Source organism: Pogoniulus pusillus, chromosome 14 (assembly GCF_015220805.1).
Source record: "Pogoniulus pusillus isolate bPogPus1 chromosome 14, bPogPus1.pri, whole genome shotgun sequence".
In the NCBI taxonomy this organism is placed as follows: Eukaryota; Metazoa; Chordata; class Aves; order Piciformes; family Lybiidae; genus Pogoniulus; species Pogoniulus pusillus.
This window is the reverse complement of record NC_087277.1, coordinates 18,738,328-18,759,495: the sequence shown is the minus strand read 5'-3', so window position 1 is coordinate 18,759,495 and position 21,168 is coordinate 18,738,328. Positions and strand designations below refer to the sequence as shown.

At 44.6% G+C, this 21,168-nt stretch overlaps 1 protein-coding gene and 1 long non-coding RNA gene across 16 annotated transcripts in view; both read right to left on the bottom strand.

Moving 5' to 3' along the window:
• Window positions 1-21,168, bottom strand: part of ADGRB1 (adhesion G protein-coupled receptor B1) — a 313,454-nt gene that overhangs the window by 235,240 nt on the left and 57,046 nt on the right. The window lies entirely within an intron of this gene.
• On the bottom strand, window positions 11,656-19,572 carry LOC135181319 (uncharacterized). 2 transcript variants are annotated; one of them, XR_010304825.1, is made up of 3 exons: window positions 19,367-19,572; window positions 14,170-14,258; window positions 11,656-11,918 (listed from the first exon to the last, which is right to left on the bottom strand). It is a non-coding gene; the product is annotated as an uncharacterized LOC135181319 (long non-coding RNA). The 2 variants fall into 2 exon arrangements; XR_010304826.1 differs by lacking the exon at window positions 11,656-11,918 and adding an exon at window positions 12,005-12,316.

The window sequence follows — 21,168 nt, the reverse complement described above, 5'->3', positions numbered from 1 at the left end:
CAACAGCAGGACTGGGGGATGGAAAAGGAGCCCAGCTGCTTCTTGTGGGTTGTTCTCTCTCCACCCACCAGGCACTTTAAATCAGACACAAATTATCACCAACTCCTGGTATCCTTTATTAATCGGATTGCCTCAGTGTTCGTTTGCGTTTCTTCTCTTTTAATAGTCCTCCTTTCTCTTTCCCCTCAAGCCCACCCTCCTGACGAGCACACCTGACAGTAGCGGCAGCTCGCCGCGGGCAGGGATGGCTCTTGGGCTGTTACAGGTAGCGATCGTCTCTGGTTTCCCAGGCTTTGAAACGAGCACCATGCCCCAGCAGGGGACAGCAATCCCTCGAACGTCTCCTATTTCAGCCATCTTTCCTATCCTTGCTGCTCTCTAAGCACCCTTCAAGGAGAAACCCCATGCACACAGTCCTGAGCATGATGAAATGCAGCCTCCTTTAGGGTAGAGTGCATCTGCCACTTATCCTCTGGTAAGAAAGTTTTGTAAGATCTCTCCTGCTGGCATGGAAATTGAAGGTAGCTGTGACACAGTGAAGGTAGCCAGAGGCTCCACAGCAACTTAAAGATAGAGAGGGGGTCCCACAGCCTAGGAAAGCTGATATGTACAGGATCTCTGACACTCATCATGATAAGGCACCATGACCAGCTTCTAAAGACCAGCCATCGCTGATGGAGATACACACAGCTTCAAGACTCATTCTTGGAGATCCAAGAAGAAAAGTATTAAGAAAGGGCTGCAATGGCTGGACCTTCAGGAGCAAAGATGTGAAGGACTGGAGTTCTTTAACCTGAAATACAGAAGACTGAGAAAGGATCTTGTAAATGCATATCAATATCTAAAGGGTGGAGGTCACGAGGATGGGGCTAGACTCTTCTCAGCAGTGCCCAGTGATTGGACAAGCAGCAATGGGTAGACCACAGGAGGTTTCACTTGAACTTAAGAATTAATTTATTTCCTTTGAGGCCAACAGAACGCTGGACAAGGCTGTTCAGAGCAATTGTGGAGCCACCTGCTCCCGAGATTTTCAAAACCTACCTTTTTGTGTTCCTGTGCAACCTGATCTGATCTAGGTGAACCTGAGTTTACAAGGGTGTTGGACCAGGTGATCTCCAGGTGTCCCATCCAACCCCTGCCATTCTGTGCTTCTGTGATCATAACCATGCACTAATCTCCTTTGCTGCTCCCAGCTTGGAGAGACAGGAGTGCTGGAGCCTATGTTATTCAAAATCTGCTATCTACTAATTCTTCTCAGCTTTGCAGATCCCCTGGTTTTTTTTGTGTGCCTTGCCTCTCCTATACCCCTGGCTCGTCAGGCACCACCAACAATTTGCAGGATAGAGGCAAGAAGTAATGAGCAACTTAGGGGTTTCCTGGTGGAAGGACCATGCTTAGCTATGGAATTGGCTGGTTCCTCTCTGTCCTTTGTATGGCCACATTTGCCAAGCCACTCCATCCACCAAGCATCATTCAGCAACTGTCAAACCTTTGGTGGATTTCCGTCTCTGCAATATCGTTTCTTAGCAACTCTGTTTGCTTTTAGCAAAACCAAAATGTCTCTGCCTGTGGCATGCTATTTTGAGCAGAAACGGTGCTGTTTTCAGGTCCATGCTAGTCAGAGGGACCCTGGTGAAAATGGTCCTGTCCACCCACTCAGTCCTATCAGCACCAGGTGAAATTCTTTATTTGCTTCCTTGCTGTTTCACTTGCTGCAGGGAAAGGATAACAATCTTGGACTCGTATTGTGGCAAGCAGCTAATACTGCCACGTTGCTCTTCTAAGGTCCTTGCCATTCTGGGAATCTTGAAGCATGTTGTATAACTGAGGTAAATAAAGGTACAAGTCAGCAGCAAATTTTAGAGCAGAACGAAGTTTCAGCACAAAAATGCAGCGCTGTGAAGCCTGTGTGCTTTACTGGAAACGTCTCTGCTTTTACAAACTTTGATTGAATTCAGCTCTACAAGAAGCTTTCCCAGCACACACAGCTGAAGTGCAAGACCACTGAACTCAGAGGGTCAACCACAGACCCTGGCAACCTTGTGAAAAAAGTTCAGCAACAGCAATTTCTACCCCTGATCAAAAAGGAATGGCAGGAGCATGAGGGTCACTCTGCCATTGCAGGGGCCATATTTTTGGTTTGTTTTTTTTTTCCCTTTTCAGTGCTAGCAGTGTTGGTTTCATTGCTATCAAAGTGATAAAAAGACAGTTTCTGACCTAGGCAGGCTGGAGAGATGAGTGGAGAGGAACTTAATGAAGTTCAACAAGGGCAAATGTAGGCTTCTGCACTTTGGGAAGTATAACCCCATGCATCACAACAGGTTAGAGTCTGACCTGCTGGAAAGCAGCTCCACAGGGAAGGACCTGGAATCTTGGTAGACAACAAGTTCACCATGAACCAGCAATGTGCCCTTATGGCCAAGAGGGCGAATAGTATCCTGGGGCACATTAAGAAGAATGTGGCCAATGGGTTAAGAGAGATTCTCCCCTGTTGTTCTGCCCTAGTTGGCCCACATCTGTAGTATTGTGCCCAGTTCTGGGCTCCCCAGTTCAAGAGAGACAGGGAACTGCTGGAAAGAGTCTGGTATCTCTTTGAGGAGAAAAGGCTGAGAGACCTGGGACTGTTTAGCCTGGAGAAGAGCTGCCTGAGAGGGAATCTGCTCAATGCTGATCAATAGTTAAAGAGACAGGGGCAAAAGAATGCAGCCAGACTTTTTTCAGTGGTGTCCACTGATAGGACAAGGGGCAACAGGTACAAACTAGAACACAGAAGATCCATTGGAACATCAGGAAAAACTTCTTTGAGGTGCTGCAGCACTGAACCGGGGTGCCCAGTGATATTGTAGAGTTTATTTCTCTGAAGACTTTCAAAATCTGCCTGGATGTGAACCTGATTTTGCAGAGGAGTTGGACTAGAGGTTCCATCTAACCCACATTGTTCTGTGATTCTGGGAAAGCAGAATGACTGGACAGCAATCCTTACAACCTCTCTGTGAGGTAGATCTATTCCACCTTCTTCAGTTACCAGTAGGGACACTGACACACAAATGCATGTTAAACAGCACCAGTAACTCTTAAGATTATGATTTATGACTTCTGATTGATTGAAAACTGATGTAAAATGAAAACCAACCAGGTAGAAGTGCTTCCAGATTTTAAAGGCTCAGGAAAGAGAAGGACAAAATGAGAGCTCAGGAAAACACATGGGAGAAGTGCCCCAGCTCTCTGGCTAAAGATATTTAGCATCACAGTATTGGAGATGGATGAATGCAAAGTGGGGCTTTTACAAGGAGAAGGTCAGTAGTGCTTGAAATATAATTACAAACATCAATTCTGCCACCCATCACATCAGTTTTCTACACTATGTTCACAGTTTGAGTTCAGCTAAATTGCCCTGAACGTGCCCTACACCTCTGAATTCTCAGAATACTCAGGACAGGATAGAGATTTCACCTCACCAACCCAGCCTACCCCTGGCACAAGACTTTCTTATCTTCTCCATCTCTTCAGGCTCGTAGGAACAGCTAATCCCCTGGAGAATACTTTGCAGCATTTTAGCCACTTTCCAAGTGACTGAAAAAAAAAAAAAAAAAAAGATTTTCAGTATGAATCCTGAAACCTCAGAAAATCTGGTTGAAAAACAAGGAAGATGAAGAGGAAAAAACAAAAAGACTTGCACTTCAAGAATCTGTAACAGAAAAAAGCCTATTGATGGAGGACGTGCAGAGAGGAAAGGGGATAGCACAAAAATGCTCACTGACTCCAGAGGCTTTAGGCCATCATGTCTCAGGAGGCCTCTGGTCACCAGTGGAGTTAGAGAATGAACTCAAGCAATGTAAGAACCTACTGGTATACTTTGCAGCCATTTTCTTTGGAAATAAATACCATATGCCTTTGGTTATAGATCCAAAGTTATTCCCTGAATCCAAGAAGCCTCACCTATGTTAAAGGGGCCAGGAATCCATCTCTTTATTCTGGAGTTCAGTGCCCACATATTGTTTTCATGCAGCTGTAAAGACCTCTTTTATGCATCTTCTTGATTTTTCTCTAGCTCATTCATTCTGATTCATCCTCCTCTGCTTGGAGCTCCTTGAATATCCTGTAAGAAGCCCACACACTCAGACACATTTTTGCCCAAGCCTACATCACAGTAAATTTGTCCAACTAATTTTTACTGAAATAAAGTTCCTGCTTTGCAAAATTGCCAAGAGCAATTGTTTTGGTGAATCATAAATCCTGCAGAAAGTAAATGTTGGTTCAGGTTGTTTGTTTCTGCTTTTGACAGACCAAGAGTACATGCGTTCCTCAAGAAGCAGAGATTTTAACTCAGTGAATAAACTATTCCTTAAGAGATCCTCATATTTGGACCTAAAAAAGCCCACGTATCTGCCACTCTTCCTACTAATGGGATGAGAGGAGGCTGCTTCAATATCAGCCTTTTTGGTGTCGATTTGGTAAGGCAGCTTAAAGGTTGCCTGGACCAAAGAGTTTTGACTCCACTGGGCAGTGACCAGATTTGGGGAGCAAACCTTGTTAGGATCCAGCAGGATCTCCAGCTCAGTCTTCCCTGCCTGAGATAAAAGACTAATGGATACATGTCATGTAAGGTGGAGTGCTTTGGCATGCACTCTAGGAGGTGAGTCTGCAGCACGTCAAAGCTTTCTCCCTGCCAGGTACTATTACAGAAGCAGTAGGGTTGGTGAAGCAAATGTGCGCTTGCATCCCTTTCCCTCTCCTCAGCATCCTCACCTCACAAACCAGCTTCTCCATGCTAGAAATGACCTAGGAGAGGATGCTGGAAGCTCCCAGAGCCAAAGAGACAAGATAGAGTAGACTGTGCCACTCTAATTTGTGGGCTGAGTACAATAGAGGAAGATTTATGCATTTTTATCTGAAGCATTTTTAAAGAGGGATTCACAAGTTGTCCAAGAACTGAGAAAATGGGAATTTTCAGCCTGGTGATGTAATGCTCTAGCCACTAGGTTTCCATGTCTGAGATGTAGGCTGCACCACCTGGAAGAGTCTCAGCAAGGGTTACCTTGAAGCTCAGTCAGATGACTAAAAGACAACATGCAAAGCTGAGCTGATTGCTTGAGGCATCTCAAACTGCCCATGGAAGGAAACAGACATCTGAGCAGCACATGGTTTTGGTCCAGTCAGTGTGATCCAGCTAGTCCTGCATCAGCAGACAAGCTTCCATGGGCACATTTGTGAATGATTATTGTCCCCATGCCTTTGGGAGGAGGCAGAAGTTGCCATGGACAAATTTCACCAGCAGCATTGCTCAATGAGTGTAATTCGTGCTAGGACAAAAACTGGACCCCAAAGTAGAGATTCAGATCCCATACCAGGACCACTTGCCAAAAATCTTATTGTGTCAGAGTCCTTTACTGGAGCTTGCTCTAGGTCTGTTCCCTATTGCTGGTGGAAGATCACCACCTTCTTAAGCAGACTCCAATTAAAAGGGCCATCCAGGTTGTACTTTAACACAAATAATGTATAAAGATAACACTGTCATCTTTCATAATATGGTGACTGTAATTCCACTCTTGTTAAAGAGCAATTGCAGTGTAATTATGATAAGTATGTTCTCTGACACACTTTAATACCACAAATACAAATGTAAGATAATTGGACTCCATTACAATATATATTAGTCTTGCAATATAGTTTTGCAATAATGTAATAATTGGTAATTATGGGATAGATTACGTGTGTTAGGGCTTTACATGCATGCACACACACGTGCAGAAGTGTCTTGCAGAAGTGAGTGAGTGGTTCATGGCGTGGCTGTGACTGTAAATGTCCCTGCAATGCTGTGAATTCAACTCAGGTAGCTTATGGACACCAGGGAGCTAACTCAAACCGCTCGCTCATGCAGTTAATGTTCTTATTATATCAACAGAAATAATTATTGATTGAGCAAAAAAAACCAACCCACCAACACCAAACCCACAATGTAATTACATTTTAATTGCAATATAATTCTAGGGTAATTACACTTTTTCTCTTCTTTGGCTCGGCCAATAACAATCAGGTTAGCGAGGCACTGTTCTCATCATCTGAAAAGATCCCATTATTGTGTAATATTGCAGAGCTTCCCAAGAGAGGGAGAGTCATCGTTGATCAATTATTTCAACCTAAACCTGGATTAGTGTTGGAAAATTAAGTATAAAGAGCAACACTGCTGGTCTCTTCATATCTCTGCTATCATATCCAAATCACACAAAAAAACTGACAAAAGTACCAAATGGAAAGATGTGGTGTCAAAAGATGAGTCCTTACCCTCTATTTAAACTCTGCTGCTAGCTTTCAACAGGACTTTTTCCTCTCTATTTGGAAGTGCTACAGATTTCAGAGTGGAAATGGAATGTTATCCCATTGGTCAGGCATTGGAAGAGCTGTCCAGTGAAGTGGTGGAGTGACCATCCCTGAAGGTGTTCATAAAATATGTAGACATGGCCAAGTCATTGAACCATAGAATCAACCAGGTTGGAAGAGACCTCCAAGATCATCCAGTCCAACCTAGTACCCAGCCCCATCCAATCAACAAGACCATGGCACTAAGTGCCTCATCCAGGCTTTGCTTCAACATCTCCAGGGACGATGACCCCATCACCTCCCTGGGCAGCCCATTCCAATGGCAAATCACTCTTTTTGTCAATAACTTCCTCCTAACATCCAGCCTAGACCTCCCTTGGCACAACTTGAGACTGTGTCCCCTTGTTCTGTTGCTGGTTGTCTGGGAGAAGAGACCAACCCCCACCTGGCTACGGCCTCCCTTCAGGTAGTTGTAGGCAGCAATGAGGTCCCCCCTGAGCCTCCTCTTCTCCAGGCTAAACAACCCCAACTCCCTCAGCCTCTCCTCATGACCAAAAAGGACACGTTTTAGTGGTCATGCTAGTGTTGGGATGATGGTTGAACTTGATAATCTTAGAGGTCTTTTCCAATCTTAGTAATTCCATCATTCTCTCATTCTATGTCACTCCACATTGCCTCTGACTTGATTCAGGGATGCTGCCTACTCAAAGAGCATGAGAAACTTTATACATGCTGATCCCATCTTAAGACACAATGCTATGAGCAGCCCAGGGACCCTCTGAAACCTGTGTTGGTGAAAGATTTTGCTTTGCAGAAGCTTGAGAGAGTTATTTGTCTCAGAAACCAGAAAGGGTTGGGAGACTTCATGGTTTACAACAGGCAATGATCTCATCAGCAGCCTCAAAACATTTTCGAGCTGAAAACATTCAGATGAACAATTAATGTCTTTCCTTCTTCCACTTCCCTGCTTATTTTCTCTTCAGTAAGGAAACAAATAGAATAATAGAAAATCAAACTCAGAGAAAAAGTTGGGAAGAGAATGAAATCCTTTGTGCCTTCAGGATACCCTGGATGATGCAGTAGCCATGGCAACGAGTAGTTCAAGAGAACTCCTTTACCTTTGATTTTTCCATTTTTGTCTTAATGTTTACATGAAATAATGGAATTTTTGTTCTCAGTCCACCTCTCATATAGGCCAGTGATCACCAGAGCAATCACTTAGTGCAAATTCTCATGAACTGCTCTCCCTCTTCTTCATTACTTCCATGAGGGCATGTCCCAGGCCCAGCTGAGGTCAGACAGAACATGTAGTTCTCATGGGCCTTTATTACAACCTCCTCAGAAAAAAACACAACAGAGGAGAAGGTTGGATGGCAAGTTGGAGAAACCTCTTGGACTGATTGAGCATTACATAACAGTTAAACACTGGAATTGATTGTCATGGCATGCCCTGGAAGCCAAATGTCCTGGTGGACTTCAAAAGGGGTTATACATGTTCTCAGGGACACAATCCATCTGTGATTACAGAGCTTGTTTGTTCAGACAGTTTCTAGCTCAGAAAAAAAAAAAAACCAAAGTAAAAATAAAACCTCACTTCAGTGACTGTGAGGGTGGTGAGATGCTGAAATGAGTTGTCTGGAGAAGTTGTGGATGGATGGGCCCTGGAAGCTTTCAAGATCAGGTTGCATGGGGCCTTAAACAGCCTGGTCTAGTGGAAGGTGTTTTTGTGCATGGCAGGAAATAGATGACCTTTAAGGTCCCTTCCAATCCACCCCTTTCAGTGTTTCTGTGACTGATGGAAGGGAAGCATACTTCCAAAATGGGATTAATTCACACCTACGCATTTTGCTTTTTGCCACTCACAGGCATCTGCTATTTGTGGTAGTTCCATAGACCACTGGTCTCACCCAGCATAGCTGCTAAGGAGTTTTTGTGTCTAAAGTCACATTTGTCCTTCAAACCTCCTGTCTGTCCTGGTGAACAGCAGTGTTGCAAGGCAAGTGGTGATGCCAAGCAAAGGGATGAGCCTGGAAGCTCTGAGCAGCATTTACCAAAGACTGCAGTCTGGTCCTCAAGCTCACCAAGTATCTCTAGTGAGATTCCACATCTGATAACTGTTGTGGCCAAGCTGCATAGTAAACCATACCATTGTGCACATTATGGGCTGCTCGACTAGCAGAATCTCTCAGCGTGGAGCCACTGAGTCACATCTCCAGCTGAGACCCAGAGCTGAGAAGGGTTTGTGGATTTTCACAGTATTCCAGGGAAACCTGAAGGAAATGCAATTGCATGGGAGATGAGCTCAGAGTTGTGGCCCAGTGCCTGACACTGCAGAGATATTCAAGCCTGGTGTCTTGTTTGGACTTCTTTTGGGGAAAAAAAAAAAAAAAGAGCTAATTTCAGGTTCAGGCTCAAAGGAAAAGCTCAGTGTTGTGAGACCATACCCTACAGACAGCAGATGGACCTAGGTTCTTCAGGAAAGGAGGGTTCATTGTGACTACAAGGAATAACTCCAGCATAAAACAATTGAGATTTTTTTGGGTTATGGTTTGTTGCAGTTTCTTGCCAACAAACACCACAGGAGACACTGTCGAGGAGCCTGTCTTCTGTTGCTTTGTCTTTTCCTCTCTCTCACTATGTCCAGCAGAAGCACAGACATCTGAAACAGAGCCCTGAACATGCCTTGCAGCTCTAGCTCTGCCTTTTCTCCAGGACCGTGCAGGCAGACTGCAGACAAGAGAGGGGCCAAGTGTTTTCATGCTTCTCCCCAGAGCCAGGAGGCTGTGGCAGAGTCAGACTCTGTGCTAGGGCTTGGGCTTGCAACCAACGCTGACACTGCATTGCAGCACTAAGCAAAGTGGGGAGGGAGGAAAGCAAACGTGCACCCTGCAGGGAAAACAGCGCAGGCAGGATTCTATTGCCCATCTCAGATGGGACTCTTTGTTGAAGAAGGCTATGCTCCCATGGCACTTCATATAAGAAGGCACAGGGTGAAGCCTAGCACTGCACATGAGTTCAAGAAGAAAGAAAGAATAAGCCACCAAAACTCCCAAATGCATAAAGCAAAAACCTAGCTGAGCTGGCAGCTCTGTTTCCTTGCACAGCCACTGTGCTGCCACTCTAACTCATTAGTTTATCGAGTGCCCTGGGATGCTCATAGTGTGAGACTGTGCTTTGCAAATGCACCTCTTTCCTACAGTCAATTCCACCTGTGCTCAAGAGGAAGCAGACCAAGCTATTCCAAAGAAACCTCTGCCAGAACCAATAACCACACAAGGTGTGGAGTTATGTGAAGATGCTGTTTCAATAGATTATCAGCTGAGAAGAATCTGGATCCTTTGTTCCTGAGGGTTTTGTGGATGCACAAATCTATGTGCTTGTACAGCTAAATAGACAGACTGTATGCTGCTCTCAGAGGATGCCCTCAGTGACAGGAAATGGCACATTTAAAACTCTGGCTTAAAATTGGTGCTCATTGAAGCATCTACATAAAGGGAGCAGGGGGAAGGGACATATATTAGGGTTAGTGTAGCTAAAGGAGGGGACATTCTATATGCCAACACCCCAAGTGCTACATGTATGTAAAGGAAAATCTGTAAAAGGATGGTCTTTGCTGTGAGTTCTTGGGGCTTATTGATGCTGTCTGGTCATGGTTTATGTTAAAAGCAACCTACAGAAGAGGAAATCAAATAGTGGTTAGGTCACACCTCAAAACCTGGTTTCATCCTTTATCCTCTCACTACAAGAAGATTGAGGTGCTGGAGTGTGTCCAGAGAAGGACAACAAAGCTGGTGAAGGGTCTGAAGAACAAGTCTTGTGGGGAGCAACTGATGGAACTGCAGTTGTTTAGCCTGTGGAAAGGGAGGTTGAGGGGAGACTGCATTGCTCTCTACAACTCCCTAGGATGAGGTTAGAGGGTTGGCCTCTCCTTCCTAGCATCAAGTGATAGGAGGAGAAGGGTGTGGGTAGTTTGCTCCAGGAACCATAGCAGAGCAAATGGTTTCCAAAGAGCAGACCACAGCTCTTGGTGATGGCTAGAGGCTGCTGAGTGTCCTGAACTGGACCATCTGGTGAGATGAGGTTTATGTTGTTACAGAATCACAGAATTTAGGGGCTGGGATCATGAAAGATCATCTAGTCCAACTGCCCTGCCAGAGTGAGATCATCTATACCAGGAACATGTCCAGGCAGGTTTTGAATACCTCCAGCTATTAAGACATCCCTGAATCTCTGGTGACATTTAACAATCCAGTGGGCACCTGTGAGGTAAGTTCCTCCTTATTTAAAGGGATCTGACCTTTATCTCAAAACTGGGGGAAAGAAATTAGTTAAATACTTCCTTTAAGACCTCAGGTGTACTCCAGCTGGCTACAACATCATCATAACAATAAATTATCCATGGGACAGCAATGTGCCATTGTGGCCAAGAAAGCAAGTGGTATCCTGGGGTACATAAAGAGAGTGTGAACACAAAGTCAAGGAAGGTTCTCCACTTGCTCTGTTCAGGCCACATCTGGAGTATTGTGTCTGGTTCAAAAGGGACTGGGATATACTAGACAGTGTCCAATGGAGGCTATGAGGACTATTAAGGGATTGGAACCAGTCTTGTGAGGGAAGGCTGAGAGACCTGGAGCTATCTGGTCTGGAGAAGAAAAGACTGAGAGGACATCTTAATGTTAATAAATAGCTGAAGAGTGGGTGTCAGTAAGGTGATGTCAGTCTCTTTTCAGGTGGTGTCCTGTGGTAGGACAAGTGGCAATGGATACAAACTGGAATGCAGGAAGTTCCACCTCAACATGAGGAAAAACTGCTTTACTGTGAGGAGGCTGGAGCACTGGACCAAGCTGCCCAGAGAGCTTGTGGAGTATCCTTCTCTAGAGACTTTCAATACCCACCTGGATGTATTCTTTTATGACCTATTTTAGATGAACCTGTGTTAGCAGCACTGTTGGAGTGGATCTTCAGAGGTCCCTTCCAACCCCTACCATTCTATGGTCATGTTTACCCATCACACATACTCTACTTAGTCCAGCATACCTTAAGCAACCTAAGCCATGAGGAACATGCATTTTACTGTTACATCTGCAAGTATTCAAGGAAGGCAGCCTAGGAAATGAGGAGAAAGGGAGGACATCTATCAACAACTGACTGAATATTAAGCTGAAGAAAAAGAACTTCACCTGCCCAAACACCAGCCCCACTTCTCTTCCTTCCTCAGCGGACTCCCAACTGAACTACTGATCAGCCTCGACTCATTGCTTAGCCAATGAAGTCTGAAAGATTGCAGCCCCAAGCAGTTATCTTCCAGGAAGCTTCCTTGCATTTCTCTGCACAGCCTGTAATCAGCTATGAAGGGTTTTTTTGAGGATGCATTAGCAGAAATGACTTTCTGTAGAAAGGAACTGTGTTGCAGTGCCTGCTGCATACAGACATAAGTCCTCCCTCCCTTCCTAGTTGTTGTTTCTATTATTGTTACAGATTTCATAATAACATGACTTGGAGAGTCACAATTTGTCCAAGAGACACACTCTAAAATGATGCATTCTTCCTTCCCATGTTTCCTTTGCCAGCAGTAGGATGTTGACATGACTGAATTCCTGGGTAAGAAAAAAGGGGGAGGCCCAATGTGACACTGGAATTGAATTCCCAGATAGAGCTGGAACAGGATATGCCATCAATAGTGTTTGTAAAATGAAAGAATGCTGGCACTTTTGTTCAACACCAGAGCCTGCATGAACTGTTTATTTCTCTGGGTCAGTTAGCTTCTTGGTGAGAACCCAGCTTCACCAAAAATGGAGTTGTTTTTGCAGTGGTGTAAAGATGCAGGTTTCTCTTCTGGGAGAACCTGTTCACAAGAAGATATATTTTCTTGGTTTTCCCAAGATAGAACAACTCCACTTCTCTGTGTCTTGGAGAAGTGCCACAGTGGGAAGTTGGCTCGGGGGAATTTGGAATGAAAATTGGGGAGTTTCATTTCTAGTGGCTGGCTTGATTCCTGTTTGGATCAATGAGGAAAAAAAAAAAAAGGCAAAAAAGGAAGTTTATTTGGATTAATCACAATAAAATGAAATCTCCTTTTCATGGCTTCCTGGTGGATTTTGGGGTCTTTCCCCAATTTCTGACCTAGTTCGTGTTCACACCTGTCAAACTCCAAAGAAAACAAGTACTAACAATCCTATTGATGATGTTCTTCAATAAACCCAAGAAACTTCTCTTCTGCCATTTGAGATGTGGTCTGGGAGACACTGAGGCAAGATGGGTGGAGTCCACCTTCTTTTTTCTTCTACTGTCTACTTTCATCTCTGCAGCTTTCATTCCCACCCCTCGTGCAGGCATGAAAATAAGCTTCCAGACAAAGATCTGTTGGCTTACAGCAGGAAAACTTTAACTTCTCAAGCAAGCAACATCATAGAATCATTTTACTTGGAAGAGACCTTTAAGATCAAGTCCAACTGTCAGCACTGTGAAGTCACTGCTAAACCATGTGGTGTTGATGGACATCTACACAGCCATTAAACCCTTCCCTGGATGGAGATTTCACCTCTTCTCTGGAAAATTTCAAACTCATTATTTTGTAACAAGAGACCACAAAATTTCCCTTCTTACAATACCTCTATTTGGCAATTTAAGGAAGAAAGTAAAAACCCAGGCTCCAGCATCCTAGATAGCTCTTGATCCCTGCAAAAGAAACAGCCTGGTTTGATGTCCATACAGCACTAATGAGCCAAGCAAAGAGTGCTCTGGAGAGTCCTGCCTCACACTCTCTGGGATTTAACTGCAGTGATTGCTCAGTGCAGTAATCCTAAAAAAAGATCTGGTCATTTTCCAACAGCTAATGACAAGTTTGTTAGTTAATGGCCCTGATCAAAGCCAAGGGCGATTAATGATCTAACAAACCAGTCGATAAACTGGTGATGAAGACCAATTATAGTCTCTAGCAACATCTCCCACCCAAGAACCCCTTTTATTAGTCCTTTCTTCCCCTTTGTAGGGTCCACAACAAGGGAGGGACTATTTCAGGGAAGATTTTGCTCCCTGGAAATCAATAACCAATCCACATCTGGAGTTTATGCTGAAAACAAGAAATAAATAAGCACATCTGCCAGAAAGCAAACCCTCTAAGAAATATTTTGCCTAGAAAATAAATGAAGCCAACACCTAATGTGATTTGCCTTAGACTCAGCTTTTCAACAGCTTATTCAAGGGGACTCTTCTGTTCCAAACTCTTGGCAAAAAGTGCACAATGCTGGGGAAAAGCACATTTAAGTGGAAATCCATTTCCTGAGGGGTGATGCTGACTTGAATGACCAAAGTGAGTTCTTTTGCTGTGACAGCAAAAAGGCTTATCTGTGAGAAACATGTGGAACGCAGGGAAGTTATTTTAGGAACTAGATAGTTCACAACAAACTTCCCTGGTCCTTAAAAAACCCAGGGTTAGACCAAGAGCACTGAATCATAGACATTTTCCAGGGAAGCAATGGAGTCACCATCTCTGGAGGTGTTCAGAAACATGTAGACATGGCACTTTAGGACATGGTTTAGTGAATACGGTGGTGTGGGACTGAAGTTGGATTTGATGATCTTAGAAGTCTTTTCCAACCTTAATGGTTTTATGACTGCTTGACACAACACTGGGAGAGACTTACTCCATCCTCCTGCTTCTAGAGGTGTTTCAGTTTGCAAAAGCAACGTGATGCAATCTGTTTTTAGAAGCTTCTCAACCCTGTCAGCCCAGGGCATCACTACCCCTCTCTCTAGCAAAGCTTTGCCATGTTTTATGTAGACATCTCAGATATCTAAAGATAAGACCACACTTCTTTTCTCCTTCCTGCAGACCCAGAGACCTACCTTATTTCTTCTTTTATCACAATTCCTCCCGCACTCTCAACACCAGGCAAACCAGTACCATGTCTCTCTTTATTGTGCTTTTCTGTAGACTGAAAAAAGTCTTAATTATCAACCTATTCATTTACTACTACTTCAACATCTGTAGTGTCCTAATCTAAATGTTGAACTCACCAGCTTATAAAAAAACATGTCTTACCAGAAAAGCCAGCTACTCTGTTTCCAGCTGGGCCAATAGAGGGAGAGGACAAATTTTTGGCCAGTCTCTTCATTTCAAAATCTAGAACTGCTGATTCAGAAGCATTAGAGGAGACTCTGCCAGGTATTCCTTTAAGCCCTCACCTGGTATCACCATCAGCCAGCTTCTTCAGAGGACACCAGTTGGACATCATACTGCTGCAATTTATATTGATAGACTCAGCTCAAAAATGAGTGTCAAAATATAATTTATATAAGGTCTGGAATTTGTTGAAGCCAAGGAGCAGAGCTCCCCTACCCCTTTTATCTATTCAAGAAATTATGTAATCCTGGAAACCTGGAGTATTTTTGGTTGGAAAAGACCTTTTAGACCATCAGGTCCAACTATTTCTAGGTCACTTATTCAAAGTATCTGTTCCCTACTGCTCCTTCTTTCAAAAAAATAAATGCTACACTGGATACTAATCCCTTCCCACTACTGAAAAAAAATCTGAAGTGGGAATATGAACAAAGGGAATTGACTAGGAGAAAGAAGTAGTCTGAGCAGATGATAATTTAGAGGTCAACTGGCAGAGTTGAAAGGCTGTTAATACATGTGTGTGTTCTTAGTGGGGTAAAATGCTCTTCCTCCATAGGAAAACATAACAGTGCTGATGTCCTGCTGCCCTAGGATGAGACACCTGCATTCTGCTAAGGCCCCTGCTGAAAGTATAATAGGCTTTAGCTCCAACCATCAGCACATACACAAGATTTACTACTGGTTTTAATATTAACTGTACTGGAGGCACAGAAACAGGAAGAGTGGTACAAGAATGGAAGCCTTCAATCAGTCAAGAGAGAATGACAGCAATCTCCTAAAAGTGATTTAGCTGCATCACCTTGGCACTACAAGCAGATCATGATAGTGGTTTCAAGGTCTGCTTTTGATTTCATGCCTGGTTCTGCCACCAGCCTCTGTTTTGGGGGGCAGCAGTAGATAACAGTGCATTGATGCGGTCTGCATTGATGGCATCAGCCCAGCCTAGCTCTGACTGCTTGAACTGCACTGGTGTAAATCATCTCTTATCCCCCCACGACAATGTGAGTCACTGATCCTGGCACTTGGCTGCCTTGGCAGGTCTCCCAGAATTCGTTGCATTGGCTCTCAGCAGTCAGGGGATGCTTTCAATGGGATTTGTGGGTAGAGGTATATTGACTTCTCTATGCCTTGGTTTCCTCATTGGTAGAACAAAACTAATAACCCTTACCCACTCTTTAAAATAAGAAAAGAAAACCTCCATCAAAAAAACTTAGCCAACTGTGGTTTATGTAATGCTTTGTGACCCTGAGGAGGGGAGGACTCTCAGAGAGAAAAGTTATTATGAATAGTCTGAAAAGTCTCTCCTCCACATACTGTCGATCAGTTCACGCTGACTTAATCACTTAATCTCTCAACTCAGGGAAGCATCTGCTTGCCCAGAATTAGCCCTTGGGTTGGGAAGCCCAATTCACATTCCATTTGCAGCCTGCAAGGTGAAGCTGTGATCTTATTCACCAGCTGGGGAAGGTAAGAAGGCATTCTCTTGTTTCCCTTTTTAAATGCTCAACCACCCTGCCAAGACTCTCCCTCCTTGCTTTACTCCTTTGTTCCCTGGTGATCAGTTTGACTTAGTTTCCTCTTCTCCCACTGATTTTCAGACCTTTAGATTACAGCAGCTACTCTAGCTGCCAAACTGTTTTTTGAAGTCAAGCTCCCCACCCCCACCACTCCAGCTAATCTTTAACTGGCTAATAACCACCAATTAACCTGTAAACAAATGGTTGACCCACCTCTGTGCAGTGCTTTCCTCCTGCCAAGTGTCAAGGTACCAAATTCAGCAGTTCACAGCCTTTGCAACAGATATTTTGATGAAATAAATTTTGTACCCTGGGATAAACTTTTTGCTATTGTCCAAGAACAGTCTGCTTTGAGTGCAAACTCATCTGAGCTTTAAGAGCTTCAAAGAAATGACAACAGAGCTCATGTTTTCCACAGATACCTTAAGACAACAGCTTCTGGGGCAGGTCTGCAGAAGTGCTATGATCCGTGCTGTGCCACTAAATTTCCAAGTTCAGGGTCCTGCACCTGGGTCAAAACAATCCTTGGTATCAATATAGGCTGAGGGATGAAGGGAGGGAGAGCACCCCTACAGAGAAGGAGCTGAGGGATGAAAAGCTGTACATGAGCTGGCACTATGTGTTTACAGCACAAATGCCAACTGTGTGCTGGGCTCATCCCAAATATGGGCAGCAGGTAGAGATTATGGATTCTGTCCCTCTGCTCCTCTCTACTGAGATCCTAGAGAAGCACCTAGTCCATCTCTGGAGTCCTCAGCACAAGAAGGACATGAATCTGAGTCCAGAGGAAACCACAAAAAAAATAGGAGTCTGGAGCACCTTCCCTATGTATAAAGGCAGAGTTGAAGTGTTTAATCTGGAGAAGACACTGGGAGGAACTACTTGTGGACTTTCAGTACTTAAAAGGAAATGGGGGAAATCTTTTTAGCAGCACCTCCTGTGACCAGGCAAGGGGTGATGGCTTTAAACTAAAAGAGGAGAGATTTAGACTAGGTATAAGGAAGACTTTTCTGTGCTGAGGGTGGCAAGACACTGGCCTAGATTGCCCAGAGAGATGGTAGATGCTCCATCTCTGGAAACATTGAAGGTCAGGTTGGATGGGACTCTAAGCAACCTGTTCTATTTGAAGATGACACTGGTCAGTGCAGGGGGGTTGGACCAGATGACCTTTAAAGACATTTCCAATCCAAACCATTCTATGATCTCTACCAGTAGAAACAGATTGACCAAAAAAATGTGAATGAGATGGAGATTTCTCTTCAAAACAAGCTAATGGATTGGAAACTGTTGAAAGGCAGCAGATCAGAGCCTTTCCTTTATTCCAAGGTTTGTGACTTCCTGGGTGTTCTCAGGTAAGTCAGTTAGTTCTGTGCCTTGACTGCTCTGTCTATTAGCAAATGCCCTGTGGGATATCAAGTCTTCCTTAAAGTGTCTCAAGCAATGCTTTGAAGTTTAATATGAAAAGCTCTGCAGGAGGGAGCAGCTGCTACTAGCTAAATCACACTAGCTTCATGCAGATGTGAGTGCTAAGTGGGTCTGCAAAGTCCTGTTTTTTTCTGTTCTCTGTCCTTTCAGTAGGAATGCCACAGTGTCATCCTGCTCTACCACAAATCACTAGCCAGAAGGTCCCTCAGGTGCTAACAAGGCCAGGTCCTGCACTTGGTCCACCACAACAATCTCATGACTGCTCCAAGCTGGGGCATAGCAGCTAGAGAGCTGCCCACCAGAAGAGGGCCCGAGAGTGCTGTTTGACAGATGGCTGAGCACGAGCCAGCAGCGTGCCCAGGTGGTCAAGAGGGCAACAAACATCTTTGCTTGGATCATAAATAGTGTGTCCAAGAGGTAAAAAGGAAGTGGTCATGCCCTGTATTCAGCACTGGAGAGACCACACCTTGAGTTCTGGATTCAGCTTTGGGACCCTCACTCCAAGAGGGGCATTGAGGTGCTGGAGCACGTCCAGAAGTGCCACAAATCTGGTGAAGGATCTAGAGCACAAGTCTTCTGAGGAGTTCTTTAGTCTGAAAAGGAGCCTCAGAGGACACCTTCTGGCTCTCTACAACTCCCTGAAAGGACATTGGGGCAAAGTGGACATTGCTCTCTTCTCCCTAGTATCAAAAGATTAGAACAAGATGAAATTTCCTCAAGTTGCACCAGAGGAGGCTTAAGTTGTATATTAGGAAAACTGTCCTGAAAGCACAGTCAGGCGTTGGAACTGACTGTCCAGAAGTGGTGGAGTCACCAACGTGCAGGCATGGCACTTTGGGACATGGTGGTGACAGTTGGACTTGATGATCTTAGAGGCCTTTTCTAATAATCAGAGATATGGATCGTCCACAGAGAGAGGAGATACTCCCCAAACTGAGCTCTGAGTACTGCTCCCTGTGACTCACCAGCAAAATGACTACTGCTTTCAGTGATAAAACATCAGTCCTGTTCTGTCCAGGACTCAGTCCTCCCCCAATAGACCTTTGAAATTAATAGCAAAATTCTCATTGATTTTAGGAAGGAACACGTCAGGACACATTAATTTCCCGCTCTCCTTCTCCAGAAGGAACCATTTACTCCTCTCTCTCTGGAGCAGTTGGAGAAATTTTTCACCACTGCACTTGATGGAAGAAACGACTCTGCTTAATAGAAGCAGATGGAAAAAATATGAGGTCATTTGGTCACAAATGAAAAACTTGCCAACTCTAGTAGTTTAATGCTGAGTTTGCCTGGTCCCCTCTATGATTAGATTATTACTTATTCACTTATTCTTCTATTTAATCATATCAAGAGAAGGTGCCCTACATGACCCTTCTGGGTACTTGCTGATTCCTTTGTTCTTTTATTCTGCTTTTAACTGAGATTATTTCCATGCAGGTTCCTTTCATAATGAGCCCTGAATTATTTTACTTTATCATCTTTAAGGTACTCTATGATTTGCTGGTGTCTCCCTGTCTATCTGAGCTAATCCTGCAGGACACATTACTCATGACTCACAAGAATCAGCCACTCTCAGAGTCCTGGGGTTTAAGGCTAGTTTTGCCTTCCTTTTACTTCCTGAATGGTCATGGCCTTACACATTACCTATAGCTGAGCTTTTTGCTCTTATAATGTGTCTTTTAGAGCTAACACAGATTAAATGAAGAGGTGCAACACTTGTTAGGGCACTAAGCCCCAGGATACTGCAAGCTCCTCTCACAGCTCTGACAGTTTTGTGCATGGAGCCCAACATCACATGGATTTTTTTTCTTAACTTCAGCTTCCATACTCCTAAGTTGAGCATTTCTCTGTTGGTTGGGGGTTCTCTCTAAAGCTCTGCACAGGAAGGGCTCAGATGCCAGCACATGGAGGCCAGTTTAACTTACCACAGGCAGAATAGCCCTGTGCGGAGAACCACCAGGATGCACCCAATAACTCCCACCTGGAATAACCTTTGTTTTGGAGCACAGTTCCAACCTTGAAGCCTTGCAGATGCTCAGGTGTCCCAGCAGAGCTGAAAGCACTGAGCCACCCAACATCCCCCATGCCAAGGCTGAGCTGTCCTTTCCAGGAGCTGCTTGGAGGTCAGAACAGCAGCCCTTAACTCAAAAGGCCTTAAGACACCTCAGGAAGGCAAACTGGAAAAATAGTACCTGTAAAAGGAAGGCATGGAAGGTTGAGCAGCATGAGACAAGCAGATGAGAATTGCTGCTGTTGGCCTCCCTGTTTGTGTCAGCTGATGATGGAACATCCACAGCTGACACCACAGGCGCCAGGGTTTACTTCGCGGCTCCTGTCTGACTTCCACACAGCCACTGTGCTTGGCCATTTGCCCACACAGAGCATTTTAAAGAGATCCCTTCAGTACTTCCAACCCTCCCCAAAACCTCAGCCTGCTTGGTCAGAGCAGCACTCTGACCTCTTTTCAAATACTTACACTGTTCATTACTTTCTCTGAAGGTGGTTTGGCCTCTCTGCTTCTGTTTGCTTCCTTCCGCTTGGTAGATCTTTGCATTTGCTTTTGGAAGTCAGCCAGGGTGGGCAGCAAGAAGCAGCAAATGGAGAGGAGCTCAGCCTATGTAACAAGGCCCAGCCAACACCCGTGGGTGATGTTACAACGATCATGAAGCCTAACCCTACCTAGCCGGGGGGCCCACCAGGCCCCCCGGCCTTTGAATCACCTCCACCATTCACCCAGTGCGCGCCACGGGGGACTCACCAGCGGTGATGATGCGAGGAGGATTCCTCTGCCCACAATGGGCAAGCTTGGAGCTTCTGCCTTCCCTGGGGCTCATCATAAAGGGGAGTGGGCAGGGAGGGCAAAGTGGTCACACTTGGAGTGGGAGGAGACTCCACAGAACCCAGGTGCTCTGGGTCTGGGGATAAAGGGGGGAAATATAGGGTGGGGTGGGAAAGGGGCAGGTATGGTGGGAAAGGAGAGGTGGTGCTGAAAGGAGGGAGGTGGAGAGGAAAAAAAGGAAGATGGAGGAAAAATAAGGAGATAGAAAGGAAGGAGATAGGGAGAAATAGGAGATGGAGAGGAAAGGAGGGAGATGAGGGTAAAACAGGAGATGGAGAGAAAATGAGGAAGATGGGGAGAAACAGGAGATGGAGAGAAAATGAGGAAGATGGGGAGAAACAGGAGATGGAGAGAAAATGAGGGAGATGGGGAGAAATAGGAGATGGAAAGAAAAGGAGGGAGAAGGGGAGAAATAAGAGATGGAGAGCAAAGGAGGGAGATGAAGGAGAAATAGGAGATGGAGAGAAAAGGAGGGAGAAGGGGGATAATAATAAAAAAAAGGCTGTAAAAAGAAAGTGGTTCTCCTCTGGCAGGAGGTGTTGGACTGGATGATCTTTTAAGGTCCCTTCTAGCCATGACATTCTGTGGTTCTGTAAAGATGAAACTAATTGTGCAAGAGAAAAGTATCACAACAGTATGAAAGCCTGCACAGAATTACAGAATCATAGAATGGCTTAGCTTGGAAGGGACAATGAAAGGTCATGTAGTCAAATCCTCCAGAAGTCAGCAGGGACAACTTCAAAATTTCCAGAGATGGGGCAGCTACTATCTCTCTGGGCACCCTCATCATAAAACATTTCTTCCTTCTATCTAGTCTGAATCTCTCCTCTTTTAATTTAAAACCATCACCCCTTGTCCTGTTGTAACAGGTCCTGCTAAAATCTCTGTCCTTGCATTTCTTATAGGTCCCCTTTCAGTTTCCTCTAATGTTCAGCCTAAGCCTC